The 18,405-nt window shown below is 33.7% G+C and overlaps 1 pseudogene; it reads right to left on the bottom strand.

Annotated features, from left to right (window-relative positions):
* Positions 1-14,513: 14,513 nt before the first annotated feature.
* Positions 14,514-16,219, bottom strand: LOC149161073 (ABC transporter F family member 4 pseudogene; annotated as a pseudogene).
* Between the last annotated feature and the right edge of the window lie 2,186 nt (positions 16,220-18,405).

Below are 18,405 nucleotides of genomic sequence, written 5' to 3'. Positions count from 1 at the left end.
ACTCCAGAGCCCTACAAAACATAACCCCTATAATTAATCTTGAAGTAAAAGTTGACATTCTTCTTATTTCATTTTCTATCCTTTTACTTAAAATTTTAACCTTACCATTAATTGTTTCATGATTTTTGAGGTTGGTTCCAAACTTGTTGGATTTCATATGGAGAAAATACAATTTAAGATCCCATTCAAAATTAAATAGACTTAAAAATTTTCAGGATTTTAGGATTGGTAGGATTACAATATTGCCACTGAATTCTATAATGTATGTGGGTATGGAAATTCTCAAGAACATTTAATCAAGAGCACCAATCCCTCTTTGTACCTTAACATTGATTGCATTGATTGATGAACTCCCATGTCATGAATTGGAATTTAATCAGGAGAACCAAGCCCTCTTTGTACCTTGATGTTGGTTGCATTGGTTGTTGAACTCCTCTTCCATGACCCTAGTGTTTGCATGGCTTAAGTGAAGAGTACATTTTCATTAAGGTCATAACAAAGGATTTCAACAATCAATGCAACCATGGCTAGTCACTAATATCATATGACCATATTGTAGTGTTAATGTTTCTAGCATTAGACACAAACATCACACAAGTATAGTTATAGACGTGTGGAATTCGTCCAAAAAGGCCATTTATATTTTGTAATTCACTTTAACTAAAAGTTAATTATGAAAATGAAATGTTTTTTATTAGTGAGTTGATTAATGTCTTAAAAAAGTAAAGTATTTACATTAGTGATTTATGGTTGCAACCATGTCAATATCAATTCTTTTAGAACATAAAATAGCACAAATTGCTTACCTCATTAATGAAAATAGCTGATGTCTACCTTGCAACTGCAACAAAAAATGAGGTTTCATGAGTTTCTCTCCCTCTCCAAATTGTCTAACTTGGTCATTTACTTGGATCGAAATCCCAACAGCTAATATTGCATAGGCATCAATTGATGTAGGTAAGTCAGCATACCCATTTTGAAGTAAAGGAAGATACCGTAATGCTAAAGAATGTGGTTGTACATTATGATAAACAAATTCTAGCCAACATAGTCTTGTAATTCCTAGGTGGCCCAAAAAGAAGTAAACCTAGCAAAAAATGTGGCATAATATTTTAAGTCCTTATTAACCATGATACATAAAACATATGCATTATTATTTTAGCCTATTTATCTAAGTAGGAATTGATAGAAATGCACCTCAAGGAGGTTTCCTAAGACTAGTGAAAAGATCACTGCTTTGGGTAGGTAAAATAAACATTTCCCTCAAAGCTTGTTTGGATTTTGCAAGCCTAATTGCAATGAGAAAAATGAAAATTAAACTTCAACAAAAATAGAATACAAAATAAGTAAATGAGACATTAATGAATTCATTACCTCTTACCAACATCATCCCACCTACCTACTGTACTTTTATCAACAATAACAATTTTTATTAGTTCAAGAAGTTTTGCATCAACCATGTTACCATCACTTTGATTGACTTGAGAACTGGAAGAAATATCTATTGGGCCATTCCTTTTAGAATAACAGACTTCAGATTAGATATATTTTTCTTGGGGCGAGACAAACTTTTAGGAAATAGCTAATTTGTTGATCTAGCTAACGTTCAAGATCGTAGGGTCCTTGATACTTTCTAGAAAAACATAATGGAATTCTTCCTCAGATTCAAAAAATGATTGGATAAAAAAGCCACCAAGTAAAAGAAATGAAATTAAAACATATATCATTGTTCTTACAAAAAAATGATCTTGACAAATTTTAATGTAATTATTCCTTTTCAATAAATGTATGATGATGCTATCATTAATATCTCAAAATATCTACCAGGTATCCAATGTTTTAGATCAACACTTGGTTTGATGATTGCACTGCTAAAATGGTGGTCAAAATATAGCACAAGAAAACACGTTTCACATAAAAATTATTGCACAATCACTGTCATTGGAATCAACATCAACCCAAAACTTTTTGAAACTAGAAATCATTTTCTACTCAGCACAGTATAACAACATTAAAATTTCTAGCCTCCAATTCAAGACTATATTTAGAAAATAATAATAACAGAAAAGCACCTACCAAGGAAGGAAATCTAGAATCAAAATCACCTTGTATAGGAGAAAAGATAGGTGATATTTGTATTGTTTGTTCATGCAAGGGTACATTTTGTTATGCAATCTGATCACAAAACATAATAAAAGATAGATCAATGACTTGAAAATTAGCCTCTTCGAGTGGGAAACATCTTTTACGTTAGATAAATGAAAAAATCTTGGATGATTCAAATGATAAGACCTCCTTGGTATAAATAGGAGTCTAAAGGGTCACAATATAATCAGAGCTTATATAACAATAATAATGTAAGGGAACAACTATAATAATAGTGGGATTCAATGGGGTACAAAAATAAAAATAAGGGGGCTACTAAAACAATAACAATAAGGTGGATATACTATTATTATAGGGACCTAACATGGACCTCTCCATCAAAAAAAGTGTTGTTCTCAACGCTTGAGTAGTTATGGATGCTTCTGTATAAAATTATCATCCTCCCATGTGGAATATTCAACGGGTAAGTTCTTCCACTTAATGAGATACTCTGAAATTGGTCGATTTCACAGCTGTTGGGTTCTTGTTTCCATGAATGCTTTAGCCTCCAATATGATTTTTCCTTCCTCATCAAGTTTAGGTAATATTGTATTAACTGATAGCTCATCATTGATAACCTTCTTTAAGCATGAAACATGGAAAATTGGGTGTACTCAGGAAGATGCAACAAGCTCCAATTTGTATGCCATAGTACCAATATTTTGCAGCAACTTGTAAGGACCCTAGTACCTGGGTGATAATTTATTATAATGATTAGCTTGCTTAAGGGACATTTGTTTGTACAGTTGTAGCCATAAAAATATCCAGTCACATAAGTCAAAACTTCTTTCACTGTGATGTTGATATGCCTGTTGTTTCATTCGATTATGTACTAGAGTGAGGTTATACTTTAGGAGTTGGTGAACTTGTTGTTGATGCTCGATGTGATATTCCACTACTTGAATCTTAGAATTTTTTTCTTAAAGATGATGTGATCGATGGCGGATGATATCCATAAAGTGTCATAGATGGGGTCACTTTTGCGGCAAAATGGAAGGAAGTGTTATACCACCATTCAGCCAGAGGTACCCACTTGACCCATTATTTTTGTTTATCAGATACAAAGCAACAAATATATGCTTCCAAGCATTTGTTCACTATCTCAGTTTTCCCGTTTGATTGAGGATGATAAGATTAGTTATGAGCTAATTGAGTACGAAGACAAGAAAATTATTTCTTCCACAAATTCCCAATGAAAATGAGATCTCTGTCACTTACAATAATCTTTGAGTTTCCATGTAGCTTTTGATTTGTCTCTATAAATGCAATAACAACTTTACTAGCTTTAAAAGGATGAGATAATGCAAAAAAGTGTGCATACTTGGTAAGTCTATCAACTACAACCATGATGACACTCTTTCCTTTGGACTTGGGTAAACCTGTGATAAAATCCATTGAGACTTCCTCCCAACGCTGATTTAGAATGGAAAAAGGTTGTAACAGACCCGGGGTCTTAATTGTATAAACTTTATTTTGTTGGAAAATCAAACATTATGAAATGAACTTCTAAATATAAGATTTAAGACCATCCCAAAAAATTCCTTCTTGACCCCGTGGTAAGTTTTTAAAAATCTTGAGTGCCCTCGTAAAGGAGAGGTGTGAAATTATAAAATAATATTTTGTTTGAGTTGGAAATTCTTACATAGATATAAGCAATATTTGTACCATAATGAGTCATTTTTCTAGATAAATGTATTAGATGTACTGGGATATTGTTGCAAATTTTGAATGAGTGTTCACACCTCTTTGTCATTCGTCCATTTCTCCCTTGATTCAATTACCCAATCAGGGTGGATAATAGAAATAACATAGAGCAATTCTTCCACATCCTCATCCCTTCTTGAGAGTGCATCTGCAACAACATTTTGCTTTCCTTTTTTGAAGAATATTTCAAAGTCCTAACACAACATCTTAGTGACCCATTTTTTCTACTCTTTTGAAGACACTATTTGTTTCAAAAAGTATTTAAGACTATCATGATCTATTTTTACCTTGTAGTGTCTTCCCATTAGGTAAGGGCTCCATTGTGTTAGGGCATGTAGTATTGCCAACATTTCCTTCTCATAAATACGTTTGTATAAATACTTTCCCTTGATTGGATGACTTTTAAAAGTAATGTGTTTTCCTTGTTGCATTAAAACAACACCAATTCCATTCCTTGAGGAATCACATTTCACCATAAAGGTTTTTGTGAAGTCTGGAGTAGTTAAAACTAGAGCTTGGAACATTGCCTCTTTAAGATGTTCAAATGACTTAGTTTCTTCTGGAGTCCAAAAAAATGCATCTTTCTTTAGTAATGTTGTTAGAGGTGTTGTTATTTTCCCATAATTCTTAACAAACTTGTGATAGTACCATGCCAACCCGAGAAATCCTCTAAGATACTTTAGGGTTGTGGGGATTTTTCATTCCTCGATGGATCTAATTTTGTTAAGATCTACCTTAGCACCCTCACGAGATACAATATGACCTAAATATTCCACCACCTGTACCCCAAAGAAACATTTGGAGGTTTTTGCATACAATTGTTTCTCCTCCAATAGTTTGAGAACCCTGTCCACATGTCAAACATGATCCTTCCAAGACTTGTTGTAGATTAGTATATCATCAAAAAATATTAACACAAATTTTTTAAGGGTGGGTTTGAAAATGGAATTCATCAAACCTTGAAATGTAGAAGGTGCATTAGTAAGGGAAAAAGGCATGACCAAAAATCTATAATGACCTTCATGAGTTCTGAATGCTATTTTTAGAATGTCTTTATCCTTCATTATAATTTGATGATATCCTGAATCAATATCCAACATGGTGAAGTAAATTGTTCCATATAATTCATCCAACAATTCATCAATGACAAGAATGGGAAATGGATCATTAATAGTGAGCTTGTTGAGCTTCCTATAATACAGACACATATGCCATGATCCATCCTTCTTGTGTACCAATACCACTAGAGTAGAGAAAGATATTTGGCTAGGTTTAACTATACCTACCTCTAGCATTTCTACAACCATATGTTCAATTTTACTCTTTTGGGATGTTGTGTAATTGAATTGGTAGTTAAATTTCTTCGTTAATTTTCAAACCAAGGTTCGTGTACTTGTGAAGTGCATGTGCACAATATATGCTATGAGTTCTATTTTTTATTAAAGTAATATTAATCTATTAAAGGAAATTGCAGAACAAAACTGAATCAAGTTTAGCTCATCTCAACTCTATGCACATGCTCTTCTATCAAACATAAAAGGACAAATTGTTCTTTTAAAAACAATATCAAATGACAAGAATTGAATTGAATTGAAATGGCTATTTTAATTACATCAAATTGAAGTGACTATCTACTAGCATCATATGGAAATGACTATTCTATTTGTATTAAATCGAAATGACTAATCTAATTTCATTAAATGGAATGGCTATTCTATTTGCATTAAATTGAAAGGCTACTCTACTTGCTGAAATGTAATCTTGTTCTACTGCAACAAATTGAAATACTATTCTAATTGAAACTGATTCTAAAACCAAATTATTTGAAATAAAACGAACTAAAGAGAAAGAATAAAATTTCAAATTATGATAGATTCCTAATGTGCACAATGGAGATATGAATCAATATAAACATCTAAATATGAGACTAGGTGGAAAATCTTAATGAAAATAACTAACAACTCAAATGTTTTTGGCGGTTTTCAATTTTAAAGAGCGCTTAATCTTGTGCAACATAATCTATAGTGAGTAAATGAGCAAAGGAATAAACATAGAAATAAATGCAAATCCAACTGTAACTAATTGAATCAACAAAAAACCAAAGCATCTAAACTATCCTACAACTCTTGAGGGGGCCCTCCCATTGAGTATAAAGCGCTATGAATTCAAATCAAATTGACTAAGGATGCATTCACACTTCAGGAACATATTACTTGTATTAATAAAAACATAGATTCTTCCACAATTCTAAACAGAGTGTCTATGATCTATTTTTCATTATCTCAACTTGCAGATCAAGGAGATATTTATACACTAGCTAATTTAACAACTTAAAGAAAGAGATGCCAAGAGGCAAGTTCGTGGATCAACAACACAATCTTTAAATTTAACTAAGAAATGGATCTGGCATGATTTTCTCTGTCAAAGAAAGTTATGAAGATCATATTATTCTACACATTATCTATCGGTTATCATGAGACTCACTCACTTGATGTCATATTTTCCATGCTTGTTTGATGCCGAAACCGCTTCTTGAAACCCTTGCACACAAACAAAACAATGCTGACCTAGTCATTTGACCAAAGAAATCCTCAGTCTAATCAATCTTTTGAGTTGGCATAATAAATGGATGATCATGTCCTTGACATTTGGAATTTTCTCACGTCTTTTGTTCGCTTTGAAAGTCTCTAAATCTTGTCTAACCATGGATCAAGCTAAGGAAAGTTTAGTGAGCTACAAAAATTTCATAATTCAGAAGCCAAAGAGATATTTAAGTTAATTTCGAAAAGAAAATCTAGATCATGAGAATTAATCATTTTGATACCTTTTATTATAATTGATATGGTATTTTATGACCTTATAACCTAAAAGTGTATAAAAAACAAGTGTGGAAAAGATGGAAAAAATAAAAAGAGTGTCAAAATTGAGGACAATTTGAGGATCCAACATTCCCCCACGCTGAGGATGTTGCATGTCCTCATGCACAAAACTCAAAATTTGGGAAAATGTCCTTTCACTGGATTGATTATGAAGCTTGGATTACGACATCTAATTTTGAAGCCTTCCTACCCTGCATATTGATTGACCATCTAGGTTTCCTCATGGGAAATTTCCCTTGCAAGGCTTTAATTTTTTTTTTTTGAGAACTTTTTATTTCCTTTAATATTTTTGTTCTTCTTATAGCGATAACACATCCTTAATAACATGTTTTCATTCTTGGCCTTCAATATTTCACTCTTAGTTTTAATCAATTGATTTTATTATTTAATGCATATATTTAAGATATCCAATTGATGAATATCCTGTTTGAGGTTATGAATAATTTCTTGCTCTTATTGATAAGTCTGAAAATTATCTACTAGAATATCATCATATGAAAATCTTTGTGAACTTGATTTTTCTTAAGAAATTTTACCTCTTTCTGCACTTCTTTTTCTGGATTATCCTGGTATTCATAGAATTTCTATTGGGCTAGATCAATCTCAAGCATTCTTCTGGATGGAATCTAGTAAAATAGAGATTATGTTGCTTATTTCATAATAATGTCTTTTCTTCTTCCAAATTAATAGTCTCTCCTTGTCATGCTGGTTCAATTGAATGCTTGACAAGTCACTGTCTCCTTCTGCACTTTTGTTCTAGCTTTATCAATTTTTGTGTATTCTTTGTCTTATTGACTATCTTTCATTTCTCTGCTTGATTTACTTTGGCTATCTCCATCTCCTTTGTTACTTCAAGTTCCTATGTCGTTTCACCAGTTTTCTTTCTTCTAACATCTTATTTCTTATTTTTATGTCTAACCTTCTCCAAATACTATATGAGTGGCACATCATCCTCTGCTTTTTCTGGTGGAATTTCCATTAGCTATGGTTCATTTATAGTCAAACCCTATTCTTCCTCATCAACGAATTCAAGGTTATGGTTTTGAGATGTTCTTCGTTGACTCCTCTTAGATTTTCATAATTCTTATTTTGAAGTTTCAACAAAATAATTTCTAATTAGAAAATATTGCTAGTTATCACCAGTAGAATTTAAGTGAGCTTCAACAAGAATTTTTATCAGACCATGGTGATACAAGGTTCTATAGATATTATGAGAATATCTCTGAATATTTAAGGCCATTTTATTCAAACTCCACATTAAGTAATAAGGAAAATTCAATTCGTTTCCTTTGACAAAATGCATAAGAAACCTTGAATGATATAAATAGTAAAGTACCAAGCTTGCCTTCACAAGTTAAGAAATTTTGGAGGACGAGCAATAGGTTTCTCCACTTGGTTTTTAGCACAATAACTAATATTCCTTTCTTGAATGATGATGTGTCTACTTGTGGATTATTCAAAAAGTTTCTCAAATATTCATCCTTAAGCCTCTAACTTTTGAACCAAATTTCTCCAATTTGAGGTAGTCCTATTGCCTCTGCTATGAATGACTCAGAAATTTTGAGCTTGATATTCCCTATCTCAACCTCTACACCATCAAAGGCTCTAGTAAAAGCTCCTGTAACCTTTATTTCGTGCCCACTGAATTTCTAAAAAAATTCAAGCCATCTCACCTTTTGTAGTTAGTCTCTAACCTTGGGATAGGCACTAAGAAAATTTTCTTCATGTGGCCCAAATTTGACAGTAACACCCATGAAAAAAGAGAAATAGAACCCTCGAATTACCTTTTTCTCAACGTGGATGGATGGAGATGGATATAACGGTGAATGAATGAGGCTAATGGAACCAAGGTATGAATGAAGTGGTAGGTAATTGAATTCAAATGAACATTAGAGAAATTTCGAGGTCTAAAATGGGCCTCATAAGGAATATTATAAAATAATAGTGGAAATAATAAAATAATATTAGGTTACATCATAAAATTTTAGAGGGAAAAAAGGAAAAACTCCTTTCAACTTATCTCCCAACGATTTTACTCAAATTTCAAGTGGGAGAACTGGTTGGATGAAAAATTTAATTCCTCATCAAAGGATTACCCATGTTTCATACTTTCGATGCACCCTACTACACAAAAAATGAAAAATACATAATAATAAAAAATGTGATTGCAATCACATTCTTTTTTTTTTTTATTTCTCATTTTTGGTGTAGTAGGGTCCATCGAAAGTATGCAACATGGGTACTCCTTAGATAATGAATAAAATTATGCATCCAATGAGTGCTCCTACTTGAAATTTGAGTAAAATTGTAGGGAGATAAGTTGAAAAGGTAGTTTTTTTTATGGTTTTTATTTTTTTAATGTTTTTACTTCTTTACTCCAAAAATGATGAATCATATCTCATGGTTGACATCACCATCTTGAATCCTAATGGTTCTTATAAATTTGATTTTGGTTGTACAATTTGTTTTTGAGGCCTGTTTTAACCTCAATATTTCTATAATGACACCTCCTTTACTAATGATTTTCCATGAGTGCGCTTGATCCATTTTTTTATGAACATTGGGAGCTTTCAAATCATTTGAATGCGGTAGAAGGTTTTTTCATGGCAAGATAAGGTTGATGGAGGTGATCATATAGAGTTATAATCCTTGGTCCTATTTTCAAAAGGTGTATCAAATTTATTATGCAATTCTCATAAATCTATCATTCCTTAAATAAAAATCAATGAAATATTCTTTTTACATACATTTTAATGTATTTATTACTCATGATGAAGCTTTATGATTCCTTTTAAATGATTTTTGTTTTCCAGGTTCGTTATCAGCTACAAAAGTTGAAAGGAGTTGCATAAATTTGTAAAATTTGTAGCTACTTATCTAAACTTCATGATTTCACTTGAAAAGTTTCTTCTACTGGTGTGTCTAATCCTTTATTAATGATTTGACTTCTAATAATGTTGAAATTTATTGAAGATTCTCTTTAAAAGAGAAACAAAGGCGTCAAACAATTTATTGAAGCTAAAAATTTTATTGCAAAGAAGAAGAGGAAAAAAAGGAAATGGGACAAGGAAGGGGAATTTTTGAAAATAAACGTTGCCAAGAAGTCCCTTGGTTTTCAACCAAGATTTTTTTCATGGAGATTCCAACATAGATGGTTTTCATTTCTATGCTTATATTTTTATTTTCTCTTTTTATTTTCGTTTTTTTTCCTCTCCCTCTTTTCTTTTTTACAAGAGAAAAAGTAATTACAATTATTTCAATGATAAGGAAGAAAATTTCTCCTTTCTCACCAGCTTCAAATAGGAACCTTCTTGCATATTTTTAACAATTTCCTCATTTGTTAAGGGCTTATGATACAATTTTAATTTATGCCCATTAACAAGGAAAGTAATATTTTCTTCATAAATAGTTCTAATTCTAACTATTCCATTATCAAAATAGTATCAATCTCATCGGGGCCAAGCCAATGTGTTTGAAATTTCCCCTAAAAATATTTAAATTTTGAGTAAAAAAGAAGAGCCCACTCACTTGGCCTGAAGTTCTTTGTTTTGATTAATTTATCATGCCATCTTGATCTATGATGTTAGGATGTTATGCAACCAGCTCACAAAATAGAAGAAAAGATAGATCAACGACTTCAAAATCAGCCTCTTTGAGGGGGAAACCTCCTTTACATTACACAAATGAAGAATTCTTCTATGATAAAAATGACAAGACCTCCTTTCTATATATAGGAGTCTAAGGGGTCCCAATACAATCAGAGCCTACATAAGAATAATATTGTAGGGGCATAACAATCACAATAATGGGCTTCTATGGGGCACAATAATAATAACATGGGGACTACATGGGCACAATAATACGATAAGGGGGTTGCACTAATAGCAATAAGGGGTTACACTAGTAGTATAGGGACCTAACATGCCCCTCTCCTTTAAAAAATGTTGACCTCAACACTTGAGTAGTTTTGTATGCTTCTGCATAAAATTCTCATCCTCCCATGTGGAATCTTCAGTGGATTAATTCTTCCACTTGATGAGATACTCTGAAATTGATCGATTTCGTAGCTGTCGATTTCTTGTTTCTATGACTGCTTCAGGTTCCAATATGATTTTTCCTTCCTCATCAAGTTCTCGCAATATTGTTTGAACTAGTATATTCTCACCTATAACCTTTTTTAAGCATGAAACATGAAAAATTGGGTGCACTTGGGAAGATGCAGGAAGCTCCAATTTGTATGCCTTAGTACCAATATTTTGTAACACCCCGTATGGACCATAATACTTTGGTGATAATTTATTATTCTTCATAGCTTGCTTCAAGGACATTTGTTTGTATGGTTGTAGTCGTAGAAATACCTAGTCACCTACATCAAAACTTCTTTCACTGTGATGTTGATCTACATGTTGTTTCATTCTATTATGCGCCAAAGTTAGGTTATAATTTAAGAGTTTTAGAACTTATTGTTGATGCTCGATGTGATATTCCACTTCTTGAACCTTAGAATTTTATTTTAAATATGATGTGATGGATGGTGTATGATATCCATAAAGTGCCATAAATGGGGTTTTTTGCTACAATATGGAAGGAAGTGTTATACCACCATTCAGCTAAAGGCAACCACTTGACCCATTGTGTATGTTTATTGGATACAAAGCAACAAAGATATCCTTCCAAACATTTGTTCACTATCTCAGTTTGTCCATCAGATTGAGGATGATGAGATGAGCTATGAGCTAACTGATTACCCATACAAGAAAATAATTATGTACAAAAATTTCTAGTGAAAATGGGATCTCTATCGATTACAATAATCTTTGGGTTTCCATGTATCTTTTGAATTGTTTCCATAAATGCAGTAGCAACTATACTGGATTTAAATGGATGAGATAATGCACAAAAGTGTGCATACTTGGTATGTCTATCAATTACCACCATGATAACACTCTTTCCTTTGTACTTGGGTAAACTTGTGATAAAATCCATTGAAACCTCCTCCCAAGGTTGACATGGAATGGATAAAGGTTTTAATAGACCCGAGGTCTTACATGTCTCAACTTTAGTTTTTTGGCAAACTAAACATTCTGCCACAAACTTTTGAATATCATATTTAAGGCCATCCAAAAAAAATTCTTTCTTAACCCTATGGTAAGTTTTTAAAAATCCTGAGTGCCCTCCTAAGGGAGGGGTGTGCAATTCCAGAAGAATCTTTTGTTTGAGTTGGGAATTCTTACAGAGGTATAAGAAATATTTGTACCATAACAAATGTTATGAAACAAGCTCATAAAAATATAGAAAAGATAGATCTACGACTTCAAAATCAACCTCTTTTAGGGGGTAGCCTCCTTTACATTACACAAATGAACAATTCTTGGATGATACAAATGGCAAGACCTACTTTCTATATATAGGAGTCTAAGGGGTCCCAATACAATTGGAGCCTACATAACAATAATATTGTAGGGGCACAACAATGACAATAGTGGGCTTCTATGGGACATACTAATAACAACATGGGTACTATATGGGAACAATAATACAATAAGGTGGTTGCACTAATAACAATAAGGGGTTACACTAGTAGTATAGGCACCTAACATGCCCCTCTCCTTCATAAAGTTTTGTCCTCAACGCTTTAGTAGTTCTGCATGCTTCTGCATAGAATTCTCGTCCTCCCATATGGAATCTTCAACGGGTAAGTTCTTCCACTTGATGAGATACTCTGAAATTGATCGATTTCGTAGCTGCTAGGTGCTTGTTTCCATTACTGCTTCAGGTTCCAATATAATTTTCCTTCCTCATCAAGTTCCGAAAATATTGTTTGAACTCAGAGCTTGCCAACTATAACCTTCTTTAAGCATGAAACATGGAAAACTGAGGGCACTCAGGAAGATGCAGGAAGCTCCAATTTGTATACCACAGTACCACTCTTTTGCATCACCTCATAAGGACCATAGTACTTTGGTGATAATTTATTATCCTTATTAGCTTGCTTGAGGAACATTTGTTTGTATGGTTTTATTCGTAAAAATACCTAGTCACCTATATCAAAACTTCTTTCACTGCGATGTTGATCTGCCTATTGTTTCATTCGATTCTGCACGAAAGTGAGGTTATCCTTTTTCTTCTTGATATGTACTTCTATCTTGAGAGTTTTAGGAGTGGTAATTCCTGCCAATGCATTACAAGATATGGTTGGATTCATTTCTTCTTTCTCTGGGTTTGGTTCCTAGTGTATTTCCTCTTCTTTTGACGTTTCATGATCCTTTTCTTCGTCCTCTTCACAATCAATGTAAAATAATTTCTTCTCAGCACACTTATGACCTTTAGTGTATTTTATATAACAATTGTAACAAATCCCTTTTTCTCTTTTTTCTTCGAATTGTTTTGGTGTCAACCTTGTAGGTGGTGAAAGGCTAGGTGCAACAACAGTGCCATATTTATAGTTATGAGTGGTAGGCTTCCTTGTTTCCATAATTTTGATTTCAATTTTTCTTTCCAACCTGTATGCCTTCTCCAATGAATCAGGTTCCCAAAGGCGAACCTCATGTTGGATGTCATCATTTTTAAAGTCCCTATGAAGACTTCAATCCTATGCCTCTCTGGAATATCATTTACCCTTATATTCAATTTTTGGAAGTCTGTAGCATAAAAACTTATGCTAAACACAAAAACACTGATAGCTTGTAGATTTAATTGTTAAAAATACACACAGGTATTTAAAATAATTATTTATTATTATATAAAAATGTATAAGATGATTTGAATGTACAATGAGGACCCTGCTTTTATACCTCAGCAGGTGACCTTTCGTGAATGGGCATGTCTTTTAGACATGCCTTTTCACTTAATTTAATGACTAATTAACCTAAATAATATTTAATTAATTAATATTAATATTTATTTTTATTTAATTATTTGTTATGAATTATATTCATAACATAATCCCTTCCTTCAGAAGCTTTGTCCTCAAAGCTATATTGCTGGCAATTGTCTTTGCGGTTGTTGTCTTGGCATATGGAAGGTGGAAGGTCTCTGTCACTGGTGGCTCACTGGTAACTCTATTTGAGTCCAAGTTTTTTTTTTTTTTTTTTTAATAATAATTTCATTAATTAAATAATTTTAATTAATTAAATTATGTCATTATAAGATCATTATTAATGTAATGTTTATTTTCCATTTTATATTAACCTGGTCATATATATATATATATATATATATATATATATATATATATATATATGACCACTACGATACGTTCATATAAAAAACAGGTGACGTCAATAGTTTTAATTTTTTTACAGTGTGATGGTGAACCCTAAACGACACGTCTCTTGCCAATCACAGCACGTCTTTCACACATTAGAGTGAACAAGTCTCTAGCAGATGGGATGACATGGTGCTGCCGAGAATGGAAGGAGGAGAGGCGAGGAGATGGGATTCGAATTGTTGTTGTTCCACCAAACTTAGCTGCTGCAAGTTCTGGTGATAAAATGGTTGATATTTACTCTCCATGACATTCGAACACTCAAACTCTAGATACGAAGTCGGAATTCGGTGCAGGTGGACGTCTGGTGGGAGGTCGAAGTGGTGGGTGGGAGTCGAATTCCAGAGGAATTGGTTTGGAGAGGACTGGTAACAGGAAAGGAAATCCATGGTCGAATATGGGTCGACATTAAAATCTGGGCCGATAAGGTTGGTGTCCAGCCACTGGGATTGATCCATAGATGTGACAACGTTTTGCTGTGTGTTGGTTAACATATTGCAGTATTTTTCTAGCTGCGTTCACGCTTCGTCTCGTTTTCTGTGAGTGGCTGTCAACATCTCTTCGAGGTGAAGCAGCTTGGTGTTAGTTTGTTCAAGCCCCAGAAACGACCATGATGAGATCTTCTTCAGATCTTCCATGGCCTCGCTGGTATTCTCTAGGCTCAACATATTCACAAACTGTTCTCTATAATGCTTGAAGTTATCCATAAAGAATTTCAGCAGAAAAGCGTAAGCGTTGGAAGGATGTAGTAAGGTCAGCAAATCTGATATGTTGAGCAACAGGAATCCTGGAATTTCTATGACCTCCATGCTTTTCTCTTTACTTGCATTAAACTTTGCCCAGTCCTTGACTTTCTCCTGCTGAGCCCTATTTCCACTACGTTTAGCTGCTTCTCATATACCTCAAACTTCTTGTTGGACTCCTTGTATTTTTGCTCATATCCACTCTCAAAAATATCAAAATTACTTCTGTAGAAGTGAAGTTTCTCATCGTGGAGATGAATGATATCAGTGCAAACAGAGTTCAAGAAGTCACGATCATGCGACACAACAACAAGTGTTTTCTTCCACCTACCCAAATATTCTTCTAGCCATAGAACAGCTCTGAGATCCAGATGGTTAGTGGGTTCATCCAATAACAGAAGGGTCGGCTGAACAAACAAAGCTCTTGCCAAGGAAATCCTCATATGCCAACCTCCTCTGAAAGATTTTGTGGGGCGGACCTACATAGATTTCGTGAACCCCAAACTAGCCAAGATCTTCGAGGCCTGTGCCTCTGCTGCATCAGATCCAATGTCTTGCAATTTGTCATAAACCTCAGCAAGCTTTTCACCATTATCTATCTCGTTATCCACTCCATCTTCTAGAGACAAATCTTGCAAACATTGAGCCTCTTGTTGGAATTTTACTAATTCCTCATTTGCTGCGACAACAACTTCTAATGCAGTTCTATCATTGCCCACAACCCCTTGTTCGACATTTGGATTGACAAGCCCATAACACTTTCCATGAGAAATTTTCATGGAGGCATTCTTCAAAAGCTCCTTACCTCGGGCCGCAACGGAAAAGGAATCAATTTTAATGTCTTTGACATTGGCATCGGCTGTATCATCTCCATCAAGAACAACACTTCAACTACCTATAACAACAGTGAATGCATCCCTGTCATCTTTCATTGCCTCATGCCTCGCATTCTCCCCAGCATGGGCAGCTAATTGATCCTTCTTTTCACGCTTCTTCAATTCCTTACCAGTAACAGAAACTTCAAGTTTACTATCTTTGATATCACTACCTCTACCAACCTTGGTGGCCTTGTCAGATTCAGAGTCTTCGTCCTCATCATCCTCTTTACCATCCCAAAAGGATTGAAACTGAGTGAACCTCTTTCTATGTTTATGGTTGCGATCATCATCATATTCATGTGGATCTTTGTTTTTAGGATCATAATCTGTATTTGACATAACCCCTTCTTCAAAATTTTCCATATTCATATCATCAACTTTATTTATATCATTGTCATATTCAGCACTATCAACATTTTGATCGAATTCTTCTTCTTTCACATTTTCCTCTAGACATGTTTTAACTTTTGCAATTGATTTTTTCAAATGCTGAAATGCTTCTTGAATTTCACTAAAATGTTCGATGCGTTCACGATGTGAATGTAATGGCACAATGTGAGGCGAACTACGTTCAAAGGCCCACATGATTATATTGTGTGCCATGGCTCAGATACCACTGTAGCATAAAAACTTATGCTAAACACAAAAACACTGATAGCTTTTAGATTTAATTGTTAACAATACACACAGGTATTTAAAATAATTATTTATTATTATATAAAAATGTATAAGATGATTTGAATGTACAATGAGGACCCTGCTTTTATACCTCAGCAGGTGACCTTTCGTGAATGGGCATGTCTTTTAGACATGCCTTTTCACTTAATTTAATGACTAATTAACCTAAATAATATTTAATTATTTAATATTAATATTTATTTTTATTTAATTATTTGTTATGAATTATATTCATAACAAAGTCCTCAATGTGCTCTTCCATTGAACCCTTTTGTTTGAGATTTATCAATTGGCTAAAGAAGATGTTACTCTTTGTATCCTCATAATTTAGCTATCATTTCCTTCGTGAAAATTGACCAGATGACAAGTTGTTTACGAGAAAAAATCCCTCTATACCACACAAACTGATTCGGTTCTAAATATAAAGATGCAATACATACATTTTGTGTGTTTTGCACATTATGTAGATCAATATATTTCTCCATCTGCAATATCTATGTTACGAGATCCTTGCCATAAAACTTCCTCATATCTATCTTTGGAATATGTTGGGTCTTGAATCCAACATTATATTCTATGAAATCATGATTAACATTACTTTTGTTCTCATCATGAGTTTCCTCTACTACTTCTTTGCCAATAGGAGGCCTTTCTTGTAGCAGCTTTTTCCCACCTTCTTTCAAATCTTCCATGTCTTTCTTCAAATATTCCATGCCTTTCTCCCAATATGCTTCCATACCATCGATATCAGCTTCCATGGCATTGATAAAACTATTTATCTTAGCTTCGATCACATTCTTTAAATCATCCATCCAATTTTTCTTACTAGGTGTTTCTATTTTCTTGATTCGATTCATTATATTTCTTGCTTTTAGGAGCTCGATATTTAAACAACTGTAACTCTGTAATTTGATATCTTCAAGTTCTAAAATTTTGGCTTGTGGTAGCCCTCTGAGTCCTATTTCTAACCCCACCATTCTGATCAACATTGGATTCTTCAATAAAGAGTTACACCAAATCTCCTACAATGACCTTCTTATATAATTTTTTTAGTAGAGCAAAATTGTACGAAGTGCCACATGTCACTATTTCGACCTTCGGACCCGAACATGATACACAGAGAAGTAAAGTCTATCCAATTTCTGTAATTTGTTACGAAATTTCAATCTCATGCTCAAAGAGAAAGTTATGACGATTTTCCCAAGGTCACCTGTTTGGAATCTAATTCGTGATTCTGCAAAAACCCTAAATGTTTTGGACCATATCTCCGAAAATATAGCGAAACAAGATCTGAAATTCGGGCCTCAGCTTCGCCAAGAGTTCAAATCAAATGGCTTTTAACTTCAGAGTCTGAACCTTCGAAGAAAAAGCATTATAGCGAAAATTCCATGATGACCTATTTGAGATGGAATTCTAGAGCTTGCAAAACCCTAACTTCCTCAAATCATATCTCCAAAAATATAGCGAGACAAGATCTGAAATTTGGACCCAATGTTCATGGAGATTTTGGCTCAAATGGGGTTTTGTTTTAGCTTCCGAAACTTCGTAGAGAAAAACTTATAGCGAAAATACCACGATGACTTGCTTGGAGCAGCGAAAACCTAGAATCTAAAGCTTTGATACCAAATGTTATGAAACCAACTCACAAAAAGATAGAAAAGATAGATCAATGACTTCAAAATCAGCTTCTTCGAGGGGGAAATTACTTTACATTACACAAATGAACAATTCTTGGATGATACAAATTAAAAGACCTCCTTTCTCTATATAGGGGTCTAAGGGGTCCTAATACAATCAAAGCCTACATAACAATAATATTGTAGGGGCACATCAATAAAAATAGTGGGCTTCTATGGGGCCTAATAATAACAACATGGGGACTATATGGGCACAATAATACAAGAAGGGGGTTGAATAATAACAATAAGGGGTTACACTAGTAGTATAGGGACCTAACAACGAATAATTTTTCCAACTGAGTGTATCATATGTACTGGGATCTTGCTGCAACTTTTGAATGAGTGCCCACACTTCTTCGTCATTCTTCCATTCATCCATTGCTTTGTTTATCCAACTTGGTTGGATAATAGAAATGACACAAAAGAATGCTT

Source organism: Pinus tabuliformis, chromosome 5_2 (assembly GCF_031772625.1).
Source record: "Pinus tabuliformis cultivar Carrire ecotype Pingquan chromosome 5_2, CPIR1, whole genome shotgun sequence".
Taxonomy (NCBI): domain Eukaryota; kingdom Viridiplantae; phylum Streptophyta; class Pinopsida; order Pinales; family Pinaceae; genus Pinus; species Pinus tabuliformis.
This window is presented reverse-complemented; position numbering and strand designations above follow the sequence as displayed.